The following is a 13,415-nucleotide window of genomic DNA, read 5'->3' as shown; positions in this document are numbered from 1 at the left end:
GTTCATCGAGAGGTGTGAGGCGTACCGCAAAACGGGACTCCACGGGATACTGTTCATCTCCACCGTCGACCCCCCCAGCCTCCACGAGCTACTATTCATCCACCGTCGACCTCCTCCAGCCTCCACGGGCTCCTGTTCATCCAGCCTCCATCGCGCGCTACTCCACCGGCTACTGTTCAACCAACCATCCACCGTCTACTATTCATCCAGCCCTCCACACTACGGGGTCCTGTTCAACAACCCCTCCATGGGCACCCCTCCACCGTCTACTATTCATCCTGCCCTCCACACCACGGGGTCCTGTTCATCCACCCCTCCACGGGCACCCCTCCACCGTCTACTGTTCATCCAGCCCTCCACCACACCACGGGGTCCTGTTCATCCAGAGGAAACGCCACCGCTCATAGTTCATCCAAACGCCGCCCCCACCCCCCGCAACGCTCACTGTTCATCCCATCAATTGGCTTCAGTTAGCAGCAGTAGCCAAGGAATCTCTCGATCGGGTTCAGTTAACAGCCATTGATTGATCACTCGGGTTCAGTAACGCGTAGCCTGCAGTGTAATCGCTCGGGCTCAGTTAGAGCCCAACACCTCGCTCGGGTTCAGTTAGAGCCAACTCTTCGCACACACGCGCGTACGTGTACGAGAGAAACGCGCATCGCTCGGCCCCCGACCTCCCACCATAACCGGGAACTCCCCGAAATTTTCCTCCCCCTCGCTTCTACCACAGTTTTTTCCGTCATGGACGGCCCAAAGAATGTCATGCAGCTGCGTCTCCGGCCTGTCCAGGACGAAAAGCCCATTTTTTGTCATGATTTTTTGTCATAGAAGTAGGTGCCCACCACATCTATGATGATACCGGGTTTTGTCATAATTATCGACATAAAAGTGTCATATGTATGACATAATTTTTTTTCGTTCGGCCCAAAATGTCACGGATGTGTCTTTTTTGTAGTGTCTTGTCATGGCGCCAGGAGCGCTGGAGCATTTTCTTACGGCCGAGGAACCTCTAGGCAGCCTCCTTCTTCGTGCGTGGGCACACGGCGCAGTGGGTAACGCCATGGGACCGCACGTCTTGGGGGGCGAGGACGCCGTCTTGACGTGGAGGAGGCGGAGGCGCTTCATGAGCCACGCGTCTTGGCGTGAGGGCGCCGTCCTGGTGCGGAGGAGGCGGAGGCACTCTGTGAGCTACATCGCATACAGCTGGAGGTGGGCGAGGCAGCGACAGGGATGGTGCAGGAGAGCCTCCAGCGGCGCTGATGAGCTCGGCGATGCGGTCCAACCAGTCCTCGTAGAGGTCGTCAACCGAGTGGTAACGAAGAAGCTCGCGTGCCATGAGCAGCACGGCCTGCGTGTCTGTGGGTGGGCGGCAAGCATGAGACGACGAGCCGGCCGGAGTCAGCGACGGGGTGGCGGTGTGGCCATCCCACCGCACGGAGGGTTGCAGTGAGCAGGCCTGCTGCTCGTTTGCCGCCAGGCCGGTGGCGGTGTTGGCAAAAGGGGACGGAGAATGACGGGGAGGCCCGCCACCAGGGGCCGTCTGAGTGACACAGGCGGCGAGGGGGGCCCGTCGCTCAGCGCGCTATTGGCGCGCGTCTGATATGGGTGTGGTGGAGCGAAGGGACGCGGATTAGCGGAAGGAAAGCTTCAGTGCGCCCCTATCTGGCACGCCAAATGTCAGGTTTCAGCTTCCGGCAAAACTCTTGAGGTTCGAACACTGGGGTCCGCACGAAGATCTCTCCCCCTCTAGCTCTCGCCCTCGCCACAATCTCAAGTCTTAGCACATCGAACTCGCAGAACAAAGGGACACAAGATTTATACTGGTTCGGGCCACCGTTGCGGTGTAGTACCCTACTTCAGTGTGGTGTGGTGGAGTGTCTCGTGGGCTGAGGATGAACAGTTACAAGGGGAAGAACGGCCTCCTGAGGAGAGGTGTTCTTGTGCTTGGCGAGCTTGTGTGGTGTCTGGTGGTCTGAATGATCCTCTCTCTCCTTTGCTAAGGTGGTGGCCAGTCCTATTTATAGAGGCCCTGGTCCTCTTCCCAAATATTGAGCGGGAAGGGATCCCACAATGGCCAAGTTTGAAGGGGGACAGCTAGTACAAGTTATCCTGACAAAAGTAGTCTTCTCCTGCCAAAGGCTCTGGTGGTGACGCCGTGTTGGGCTCCACGGTGACCTCCGCCCTGCCGTCTTGCTGGTCTTGGTCTTGTGGCACCGATATGGAAACCTTTGCTTGATGACTCAGGACTCTGCACATGAGCTTGCCTCTTTAGCACCAAAGAAGAAACGAGGACACTGCGCGCTGGCGCCCACCTGGTGCTCGCCTGGCCTTGGTCGTCATGGCTTACGTCACGGGGACCCCACGAGGTCTCCCTTGCCCTGATCTCTCCGCCCCTCATGAGCCAGCCTGGTGAGGCTGCCCCCGAGGAGGTCTTGCGTCGTCCACCTCGCGCGAGGCTTGGCCCCTCATGAGGGTCTTGAGTGCTTGCTGGTGAAGATGGGCCGCACAGGGCCGCTGGTGGAGCCACACCGTGGGCCGCAGGTAGGCAAGTCTGGAGACCCCTGTTCCCAGAACACCGACAAAACCCTATTTAGCATATGCTTTCCATCACATACACACACATTCTCTCCATAGGTTTGATTTCTCTCAATATTTGACACACACACATAGACACACCGCACACACACTCCCCCTCCCCCGAGCACACAATTCATCCCCATCCAAGGTTATATGGCGACCACTCTCGCTCGTGCTTCTCTTCACCCCAGCATGCACACCACCTCAATCTTCAAAGAGGGCATCGAGGAGATCGAAGACGGCGACCACACTGCACTAGAGAATACGGGGCCATTTGGAAGCAGGATGATGTCACGACAGCTAACCGACTCCTCCCCCTCTCTCTCCCGCAAAAAATTACCAATCCCTCTCTCTCCCGCACAAAATTATCAATCCCTCAACCCACAAGATCCTTCCCCTCTCATCCATGTTTTTCCAGCTCTCTCATCAAACCTGTTGTCTCTTCTCCTTCCGCGTGTAGAAAATCCGGATGCACACCCATCTCACGTATATTACGTGTCTCCATATTTCTAAGATACCTAACTTCTTCCTCTCTCTTTCTCTCTCTATCTCTCGTTAGATTTGTCTCCTACTCTCCCACCCACATACATACATACAATCTTTCCCGCCCTATCTGCTCCATCCTCGCAAGCTCTCTCTACACGTTTCATTCACACATTGGGATGTGTTCAAAATGTTGCTTTTATAATGGATCATGTAGAGTTATGGTTGCTTTTGTAAGTATTGTATATTCTTTTCTTTTACCATTTGTTGTACAAAGAACCTTTTGCTTTTATTATTTGAAGAAAGGGCTGTGAGGTTGTTCCCTTGTAGTATATAGTCAAAAAAATAACTATGAAATGCATTTAGATTTTCATTTGACTGGGATTATGTGAGTTTGAGCATATTCTGAAGTACTATAGACCGCGTATACATTTTGGAATTCAACAATGATTCTAACTATTGAATTGTATAAACCTTTGCATTCGAAGTCAATAGCCTAATATATTTATTTCACGATTGCAACAAATGATTAATTCAATACAAACTAAGAAAACAAATGTGTACTCCCTCCATTTTTATTTACGTACACGTATTAGCATTGGTCAAAGTCAAGTTTTGTAAACTCTCACAAAGTTTATAACAAAAAATATTAACATATACAATAACAAATAAATACCATTAGATTCATTATTGAATGTACTTTCACATCACACATATTTGTTATGGTAAATGTTTATATTTTTCTATAAACTTGGTCAAACTTTAGGAAGTTTGACTTCGGTCAAATCTAATATGCAGAGTTAATAAAAACGGAGGGAGTACTAGTAGTTACTAGTACTACTAACTACTAGTACTACTTGCTAGTTGCTTAGCCCAATCACCCAACACGCCACACGGGGAGTTCAGTGTCACAAAAATTTTGAGGTCGGCAGGAAAATCTCCCGTGACCCTGATCCGAGTAGTGTGAAGTTACCATCATACCCTTCGGAATAGGCCTACGGGTGAAGCTTGGTAGGGGGCTGATTTGGTAACTTCAGGTTCACCCTACCAAGCCAATCCCACCCGGCACTCAGAGTAGTACACCTGAATACTCCCCATTTTCTATCCCCACCACAAAATAGACTTCTCCATGGCATCGCAGCCTTCGTGCTCCTCCCCTTCTATATCGGCGCACTCGTCCACCGCAGCGCATCTGCCTCACCGACGACGTCGTATGCCGCACTAGAGCCGGTCCACTGTCATCGTACACGGAGCCTCTTCCCCGGTACCGTCCTCCACGGTCTCGGATCTGCTTCTCGGAAGACGACGCCAAGCGTAGAAGGACCACCGTCATGGACAATGAACTGACTCCCATTGCCGACCATGATGCACAAAGGCCACCGAGACCATCGTACTCTTCCTCGATTGGTAATGTGTGTATTGAATCTCTTAGCCGTACATGTGTGGTTCCAATTTTGTTCATAACTACCCTCCAAATTTTCTGGTTGCCATTGTTCCCATAAAAGTAATTGGTTATAGCGTCCATTGTCCAACAAAATATCACCATGTAATTGTGCATCGTTCCTGTATCGCGCTGTGCTTGGGTAGGTTCTTCATCTGCAACCAGTATTGTGGCAAATGATGGAATTTTTTAGAACTAGCAAGATGCTTATGCGTTGCACGGAACATCAAGATGAATCTGTATGATTAGTTTATCTTGTGGGAGAAAAGGTTGCAAATGTGGAGAGGGGTGAGGGTATCTTTTTGCAAAATTGCCATAGCTTCCTTCCTATCCATCAGATATAAATTGGACAACCTATATTGCAGGATGGCAGGTACACCATCATCACCAACTCTGTTTTTATAAGAGTAGAGATAAATATAAATATAAAATAAATATAAGAGTAGAGAAGAGAGTAGAGATAGCAGGGACGTCGAGAAAGGATCGCGCGCGCGGGGGAAAAAGCGGCCGGGCGGACACTAGTTTTGGCGCGTTGCGTCCGACGTGCTTTATAAAAATCCAACGCCCTCCCACCGCTCTCTCCCTGCGCTGTGGCCCACCACAGCTCTCTCCCCGCTCTTTCCTGCCTTACCGCCGCCACGCCACCATGTCACCGTGTCGCCGGGAAACTTGGGGATACCGCGGCGTCTATGCGCGCCCCTTCAGCGGATTCTCCACCGAGATGCGATTCCGCAGGTAGCGCCTCGGCCTCGACACTTTTGACACCGCTCACGAGGCCGCCCGCGCATACAACATGGTGGCGTGGCGCCTCCGGTGGCCTCAAAGAACATTGAACTTCCCCAACGTGCCGACACGGGAGCGGGCGCAAGAGCTCGCGCCTCTGCGTGGCTTATCACCGATGAGGATTGTCACGACAACCAATGGAGGGAGCACCGTCTCGGCATTGCCGATATGGACGAGGAAGCCATGGCACTGTGGCGCCAATGCTTCCCGCATGACATCATCAACGAGCGCGAGTTCTACACGCAAAGGACAGCGGAGAGGGAGAAGAGGAGGGCAGAGCGAGCTGCCTATCGCGAGGACAAGCGTACGCAGAAAGCCGCCGCTCAATTCAACATGAAGCTAGGAGTACCGTCTCCCTGGGACACCAACGACGATCGGTATCTTGATGCCTACATTGAGACGTCAAAGGAGGACATCACCGAGGAGGAGTCGAACGACGAGGAGTAGTTGAACTATCTATATCTATCTATGCTACATCTATGTTGACAACTATCTATGTCTCTACTCTCTACTCTCTATCTCTACTCTCTACTCTTATAAAAAATAGAGTTGGTGATGATGGTGTGCCTGCCATCCTGCAATATAGGCCGTCCGATTTATATCTTACAGATAGGAAGAAAACTATGGCAATTTTGCAAAAAAGATACCCACACCCCTCTCCACATTTGCAAATAAGGCCTACTTGATGTTACGTGCAACGCACGAGCATCTTGCTTGTATCTATCAATGCCAGTATCGACTCTGAGTCGAATGTATATTGAGTCAGAGTAGAAAGGACAAAAATATAAAGCGTCTGCTGGAGCAGCGCGCGCAATTTTTGCAACGGCAGCTAGAGCCGACACTGCGGGCCCGCAAAAACTGGCTATTCCGGCGCTGAAAATGCTTTTTTAACACATTGCGCATTGTGCTTCTTTTGGAGATGCTCTAACATGGCAGATGAGTGCTTTAATGTAGCCCACAAGATGCGTGAGTATTACTATATTTTTCTTGCCATGTTGAGATTTTAAAACCACGAGTGCGAACATGCAGAGGAGTAATGAAGACCAAACACGAGATATTGGGAACATCTTCAAGGAGCGTGGCAAGTTAAAGAGGACCTGGACCGAACCTGTAAAACGAGCTTTGGTAAGTTACACCCTTTCTATTACTTTCATTTTGCCTTGTGTTCTTCGATGTGTATATGTTGTATTTTCTGTTTCTCTTAGCCTCGTGTTCTTCGATGTGTAATAAGAAGAGTCTTAATTGTCCTAATGCTTTCATGTTTAGCTTGATGTAGGAAGTGGGTGTTCTCACCTTGGAGTCTTTTTTTATATTTTTCCTTTTGAATTCACTTCTCCGAGTCCTGTTTATCTGGCTTCTACTAAATGGATCTAGGTTGCTCTGAGTATTGATCTAGTAAAGAAGTAACTTCATGTCAAGATGCAGTTCCTGCGAGGAGGGAAGTATGGTCAACCTCGAGATCATGTTTCCAAAATGAGGCTGGATTACACACAAGGTGCCCATTCCCTAATGATGCTGGATTAGACACAAGGTGCAAATTGTTGCGGAATGTAGCATGCAATTTCAAAAAAATTCCTACGATCACACTAGATCTATCTAGGAGATGCATATCAATGAGATGGGGAGAGTGTGTCCATGTACCCTCATAGACCGAAAGCGGAAACGTTAGGTTAACGCAGTTGATGTAGTCAAACGTCTTCTGGATCCAACCGATACATGTACCGAACGTACGCCACCTCCGTGTCCAGCACACGTTTAGCTCGATGACATCCCTCAAACTCTTCATCCAGTAGAGAGTTGAGGGAGAGTTCCATCAGCACGATGGTGTGGTGATGGTGATGGTGATGTGATCCGCGCAGGGCTTTCGCCTAAGCACTACGACGCTATGATCGGAAGAGTAAACTGTGGAGGGGGGCACTTCACACGACTAAGAGAACAACTGATGTGCTTTGGGGTGCCCCCTTCACCCTTATATAAAGGAGGAGGGGAGGAGGCCGGCCACAAGGGGCGCGCCAACGAGTGGGGAGTCCTACTAGGACTCCTGTCCTAGTAGGATTCGCCCCCCTTTTTTCCTTCTACCGGAGGGGAAAAAGGGAAGGGGAGGGAGTAGGAGTAGGAAAGGGGGGTGGCGCCCCCTTCCCTAGTCCAATTCATCGGCATTCTCCCTTGTGGGGGGCACACCAGCCCCTTGTGGGCTGGTTAGCCTCCCTCCTTGTGACGCTCCGAGACCGATGCGCCAGGTGTCTTCCAGTTATTTGCTGTTGTTACCTTGTCATTCGCTTGCATATTGCATTTTGCCATGTCATCATCTGCATTGCATCATCATGTTTTGAAAACTTGCATTCGTCCGGGTTCTCCCAGTTCTTCCCGTTGTCCATTCTGAGCCCTTACACACTTTCACGCTCCCGCGGCACGACTGAAATAATATTTCATAAGTGGCTGTAAAATGTTCTCTGAATGGGATGAAAGTTGGCGTGCGGTCTTATTATAGTGTAGATAGACCACCTGTCAAGTTTCGTCGCATTCGGAGCTCGTTTGATAGCCCAACCGTTAAACATATAACACCATTATAGCCGGCCAATCGTCAGACGTTTTCGGTCTCTGAAAACTATTGTTGGGCTTTCCCTCTCTTTCCTCCCTAGACTCTCTACACAGTCCACTACCTAACCTCTCTCTTCAGCCCGCGGCCCTCCTCGAGCGCACGTCTGAAAGCTGTCCCGGACCCGACCCGGGTAGTCGTCACCGTTGGATTTGGATCATCCCCAAACATCCCTAAAACATCTCCGTTTCCTTAATTGGACTTCCTAACCTATATTTTTCTCGACCTCCCGATTACGATCGGAGGATCCAACCTCAAACCTATTTCTCTATTTATAGTCCAGCCTCACCTAATCAGGACAAACCCTAACTTCTAGGGAGTTTGTCCCATCGAGCCGCCGCCAGCCAGTTCCCCTCGGGATCAATCCCCACCTACCAGCGGCCAAATCCCCGACCCAAAAACCAGCCATCCACCAGCGCCCCCGGGATCCATTCACGGCCATCAGATTTGACGATCCAACGACCAGGAAGCCTCCCAAGCTGTTCGTGACCTCCCGCACCTCCCGATCTCGTTCAGATCGAGGCCACTGCCGCTCCTCCCATGCGACTTCCGCCACCGCGAGCCGCCGGCGAGTAGTGGCGCCAGGCCAGCCGGCCCTGTATTCCCTCTTCTTCCCCTGCTCCTCTTCCTTCTTCCCTCACGCGCCCCTCTCTCTGGACCTGCAGGAACCATGGAGCCCAAAGCCATGGCCGCGCCACCCGTTTTCCTCGACCCCGACGTTGCCAAGTTCCTCGTCGCCGAGAACCACTTTCCTGACCCCTGGAATGCCCGTATCCGTCCGCCCCGTCCTCGGCCACCAGTACCCTCACCGGAGCCACCCAATGGTGAGCTCCTTCACCGCGCCTCCCTCCTTCCTCGTGATTTCTCCTTTTATCTCTGCTTCCTCACCCGTCACCTAATCAGCCGCGCCGCCGCCGTTTTGCAGGAGCTCGAAGATGCTTCCTCGCTGCAGCTCCCGCTGGACCTCCTCGTCACCCGCGCGACTGCTGGACCCTGCCTGCTCTGCATCCAGCCGGCGGCGTCAAGGGGATGCCCCTGCATCGACGCCTTCGCAGCCCTGCTTCTTGGGTGCGTGCAAGCGCATGCACAACAACCGCGTTGACCGCTCCTCTTCTTCCACTCATCCAGCGCGCCCGCGTTGACTCGAGCGAGTCCACCGTTTCGGCCTAGCTGCGCTGCTACACCTAGCCCAACATCTAGGCCCAGCCGCTCCCCTGCTGTCTTTGCTCTTCTCTACTGCGTGGGCTGAGCCCTCTGGTGAGAAACCAAGCCTGCTCGAGATGTAGCCCGTAGTATTTTTTACTGCGCTGCGAATTTGGCTAATATCCCAGGTTTTACAGTTTTATAGAAAAACCCTCCTTGTTCATGCTTATAATAACTCCATAATGGTGCATCGAATTAAAATACTTCATATATGTAAAATGCTTAGAATTTTATCTAGTTTCGTAATATGTCACTTTCATCCATGTTCAAAATGTTTAGCATGTTGTTTGATTAAATTTGCTCATATGCCATGTTAAAATGCTTTATTTCATTACTATAACAATAACTCCAATTTTAATGAACTTTATATGTATATGGGTTAGAAAAATGCATAGATTAACATGGTGGCAGTACTTTGCATGTTTAACAACTCAAAAATATGGTTTAGGGTAGAACAGTACCAACTCTAAAATTTTGCGTATGAGGTTTTTCTGGATTTGTTTTTTGTTGTTCCGGCCTCAGTTAAACTTTCCTAGATAGGTAGTTTTCATATGCTGCACCTCTTACCATGTTTAAAAAAATTTAATATTGTTGGGTACATAACCGAGGGAGAACTAAATAAGTCATGTGTTGTTTCGTCAATATGCAACACGTTGCATATTGAGCTCCACTTAATTTGTAGTATTGTCCGTTGCACCTTGCCATGCCACGTTTCATTAAACCGTACATGCATCATACTTGGTTGTGCATCATGCCATGTTTATGTGATGGTTGTTTACTATGTTGCTTGCTTCTTTTCGTTAGCTTCGGTTTCGTTCCGTAGTTGTGAGGATCCGTTCGACTATGTCCGTTTGTCTTCTTCATGTGCTCGTTCTTCTCCTTGCGGGGTTTCAGGCAAGATGACCATACCCTCGAAATCACTTCTATCTTTTCTTGCTAGTTGCTCGCTCTATTGCTATGTTGTGCTACCTACCACTTGCTATATCATGCCTCCCATATTGCCATGTCAAGCCTCTAACCCACCTTCCTAGCAAACCGTTGTTTGGCTATGTTACCGCTTTTGCTCAGCCCCTCTTATAGCATTCCTAGTTGCAGGTGAAGCTGAAGTTTGTTCCGTGTTGGAACATGGATATGTTGGGATATCACAATATCTATTCTTTTAATTAATGCATCTATATACTTGGTTAAGGGTGGAAGGCTCGGCCTTATGCGCGCCTAGTGTTTTGTTCCACTCTTGCCACCCTAGTTTCCGTCATACCGGTGTTATGTTCCTTGATTTTGCGTTCCTTACGCCGTTGGGTGTTATGGGAATCTCTCGACAGTTTGCTTTGTATAAAACTCCTCCAGCAAGGCCCAACCTTGGTTTTTACCATTTGCCTCACCACCACATATACTTTTCCCTTGGGAGTCGCGCTCCCGAGCGTCATCTTTATTTTAACCCCCCGGGCCAGTGCTTTTCTAAGTGTTGGTCCGAACCGAGCTTCCTGCGGGGCCACCTTGGGGAAACTTGAGGGTTGGTTTTACTCGTAGCTAGTCTCATCCGGTGTTGCCCTGAGAACGAGATACATGCGACTCCTATTGGGATTGTCGGCACATCGGGTGGTCTTGCTGGTGTTGTTTTACCATTGCTGAAATGTCTTGTAACTGGGATTCCGAGACTGATCGGGTGTTCCCGGGAGAAAGAATATCCTTCATTGACCGTGAGAGCTTGTGATGGGCTAAGTTGGGACACCCCTGCAGGGTATAAACTTTTGAGAGCCGTGCCCGCGGTTGTGTGGCAGATGGGAATTTTTTAATGTCCCGTTGTAGAGAACTTGACACTTAACTTAATTAAAATGCATCAACCGCATGTGTAGCCATGATGGTCTCTTTTCGGCGGAGTCCGGGAAGTGAACACGACCTTGTGTTATGCTTGAATGTAAGTAGCTTCAGGATCACTTCTAGTTTCTCGACCGCTGCGTTTCTTCTCTTCTCGCTCTCATTTGCGTATGTTAGCCACCATATATGCTTAGTGCTTGCTGCATCTCCACCCCATTACCCCCTTTCCTACCCATAAGCTTAAATAGTCTTGATCTCGCGGGTGTGAGATTGCCGAGTCCTCGTGAGTCACAGATACTTACAAACAGTTGCAGGTGTCGACGATACCAGTGCAGGTGGCGCAACCGAGCTCAAGTGGGAGCTCGATGAAGATCTTGTTCGTTGTTTTGTTTCTTTTCCAGTCGATCAGTAATGGAGCCCAGTTAGGACGATCGGGGATCTAGCATTTGGGGTTGTCTTCTTTTATTTTGGTTCCGTAGTCGGATCTTGATTGTATTCTGGATGATGTATGTTTAACTTGTTATATGTGTGAAGTGGCGATTGTAAGCCAACACTTTATCCCTTTCTTATTCAATACATGGGATTGTGTGAAGATTACCCCTCTTGCGACAAACCTACCATGCGACTATGCCTCTAAGTCGTGCCCCGACACGTGGGAGATATAGCCGCATTGTGGGTGTGACAAGTTGGTAATCAGAGCCATCCCACACTTAGGAGCCCCCTGCTTGATCGAATCGCTGATGTTGTTGAGTCTATAATAAAATGTTTCGAGTCTTAGGATTTTATATATCGGAGTGTAGGATTCTTTTTACTCCTCAGTATCTTCGTCGCTCTGGTGAGGCCTCCTGACATAGTAGTTTTGACTTTTCTCTCCTCAAATTTCACGAATTTTTTTAGGATCACGCGGGTATCTTGGAATCGTTCTGATAGTCTTGCGATGAGAACATTGTTCTTGGTGCCTCCTGACATTTAGGGATTGTGGCAGTGTCCCGGGGAGTTGAGCTCTGAGGTGTTGCTGTCACAATTTTATCATTGCAGTTCCGGAATACTTGAGTTCGCCGACATCGAAAATCACTTTTATGAAGTTTTTGGTGAGATAACCTTGACGCCACCCAGTAGTGGGGCGGGAGTTCGGGAGCATTGCCATAACTCGTATAACGGATCCTTTTTGAAGGTTGAGGTACACGATTTCCGAAGGTTTCTTGGTTATGTGTTGAAGGATGGATACAGCTGGATGTAGGTATTGTTAGATTGGGTGAGATATTATGCTTCCCCTGTATTCCCAACACCTGATTGCATAACCTGAAAGTTTAAGGAGTTTATAAGTGGGAATTCAAGTATGTCGTAGGATATCTTTCCAACAGACACATGATACGATATGGGATCTGTCATATGTTTATCTCCGGCTTATTTTGCAAGCCAATCCTTTCTTTTGTTTTGAGTTGTGCTATTTGAGTTGCTTCAATGTCAAGTGATGATTCCATACCTTTCCTAAGAGATGCTCTCATATTTCTATGAGAGTATTAATCCTTCATGACAATCGAGTTTTTCATCTCAATTCTATTTCCAACCGGTGTGATTCTCTTCAAGATGATCCTATCATTTTTCCCATTTGTAAGATCCAATCTCAGTTTTCTCATCGGTGTTTGTTTCATCTGTCCCAAGTTGTCTTTGTTTTTCCCGCCCTCCCACCCTTTTTCTTCAAGGATTCAGATATCTTAATCATCTATCCTTTTATTTGTGAGAAGTCTCTTCAGTCTTATCTTTCAATGTTTACCCGGTGTTTCTTATGAAGATGCTAAGGGAGCTTTAAGTTTGTCACTCTTTACTCGTTTTCTTCTACGGTGGATTCAATTCAAGTTTTCGGTGTTGAGCATGTCCCTTTTTCCTCTTTTCAAATGTTTTCTCATGCCGATGCACCTTTTAATCATCCACTTCTTGACATTCATTTGTTCTGAAGTATCGAAGACATCTCAGGAGATTCGTGTTTTCGTTCCTAATCCGTTCAACCTATTTCGAGGTTGTTATCTCATTCAAGCCATTTAATTCAACCGGTGCAATCTCTCTATAAATCATTCCAACGGTGTTTCTCTTGAGCGGGTCCTAACCCACAGGTCTTTTCCCAAGATCTTACTTGACTCTTCTTATCTTTTTCTGGAGTTATTTTCTAATTCATTTCAAAGTTTGACGTAAGAATGAATTGTCATCAGTCACATGTCTTTCTCCAAAATCTTTCAAATTCTTTTCATTGTTGGTTCAACCTTTCTATTCTTCATCCCGGAGTGCCTCAACAATTCAAGGTGGTGTTTCTCATCGTCATTCTCAACATTTGAAGATCGAAGAAGAGTTTTTCCTCCAAATCTTATCTGTTCTCTCGAATATTCATGGTTCTAGCTTGTTGCCACCCTCTCATATTTATTTTTGATTGTGAAAATTCTTTTCACCCATCCGGAGCAATTCAAGAGTCTTTTCAGTTTGATTCTCCAAAGACCATCATTGCGGGTTTATTCA

Source organism: Triticum dicoccoides, chromosome 5A (assembly GCF_002162155.2).
Source record: "Triticum dicoccoides isolate Atlit2015 ecotype Zavitan chromosome 5A, WEW_v2.0, whole genome shotgun sequence".
Classification (NCBI taxonomy): domain Eukaryota; kingdom Viridiplantae; phylum Streptophyta; class Magnoliopsida; order Poales; family Poaceae; genus Triticum; species Triticum dicoccoides.
Note: the sequence above shows the minus strand (reverse complement) of the source record.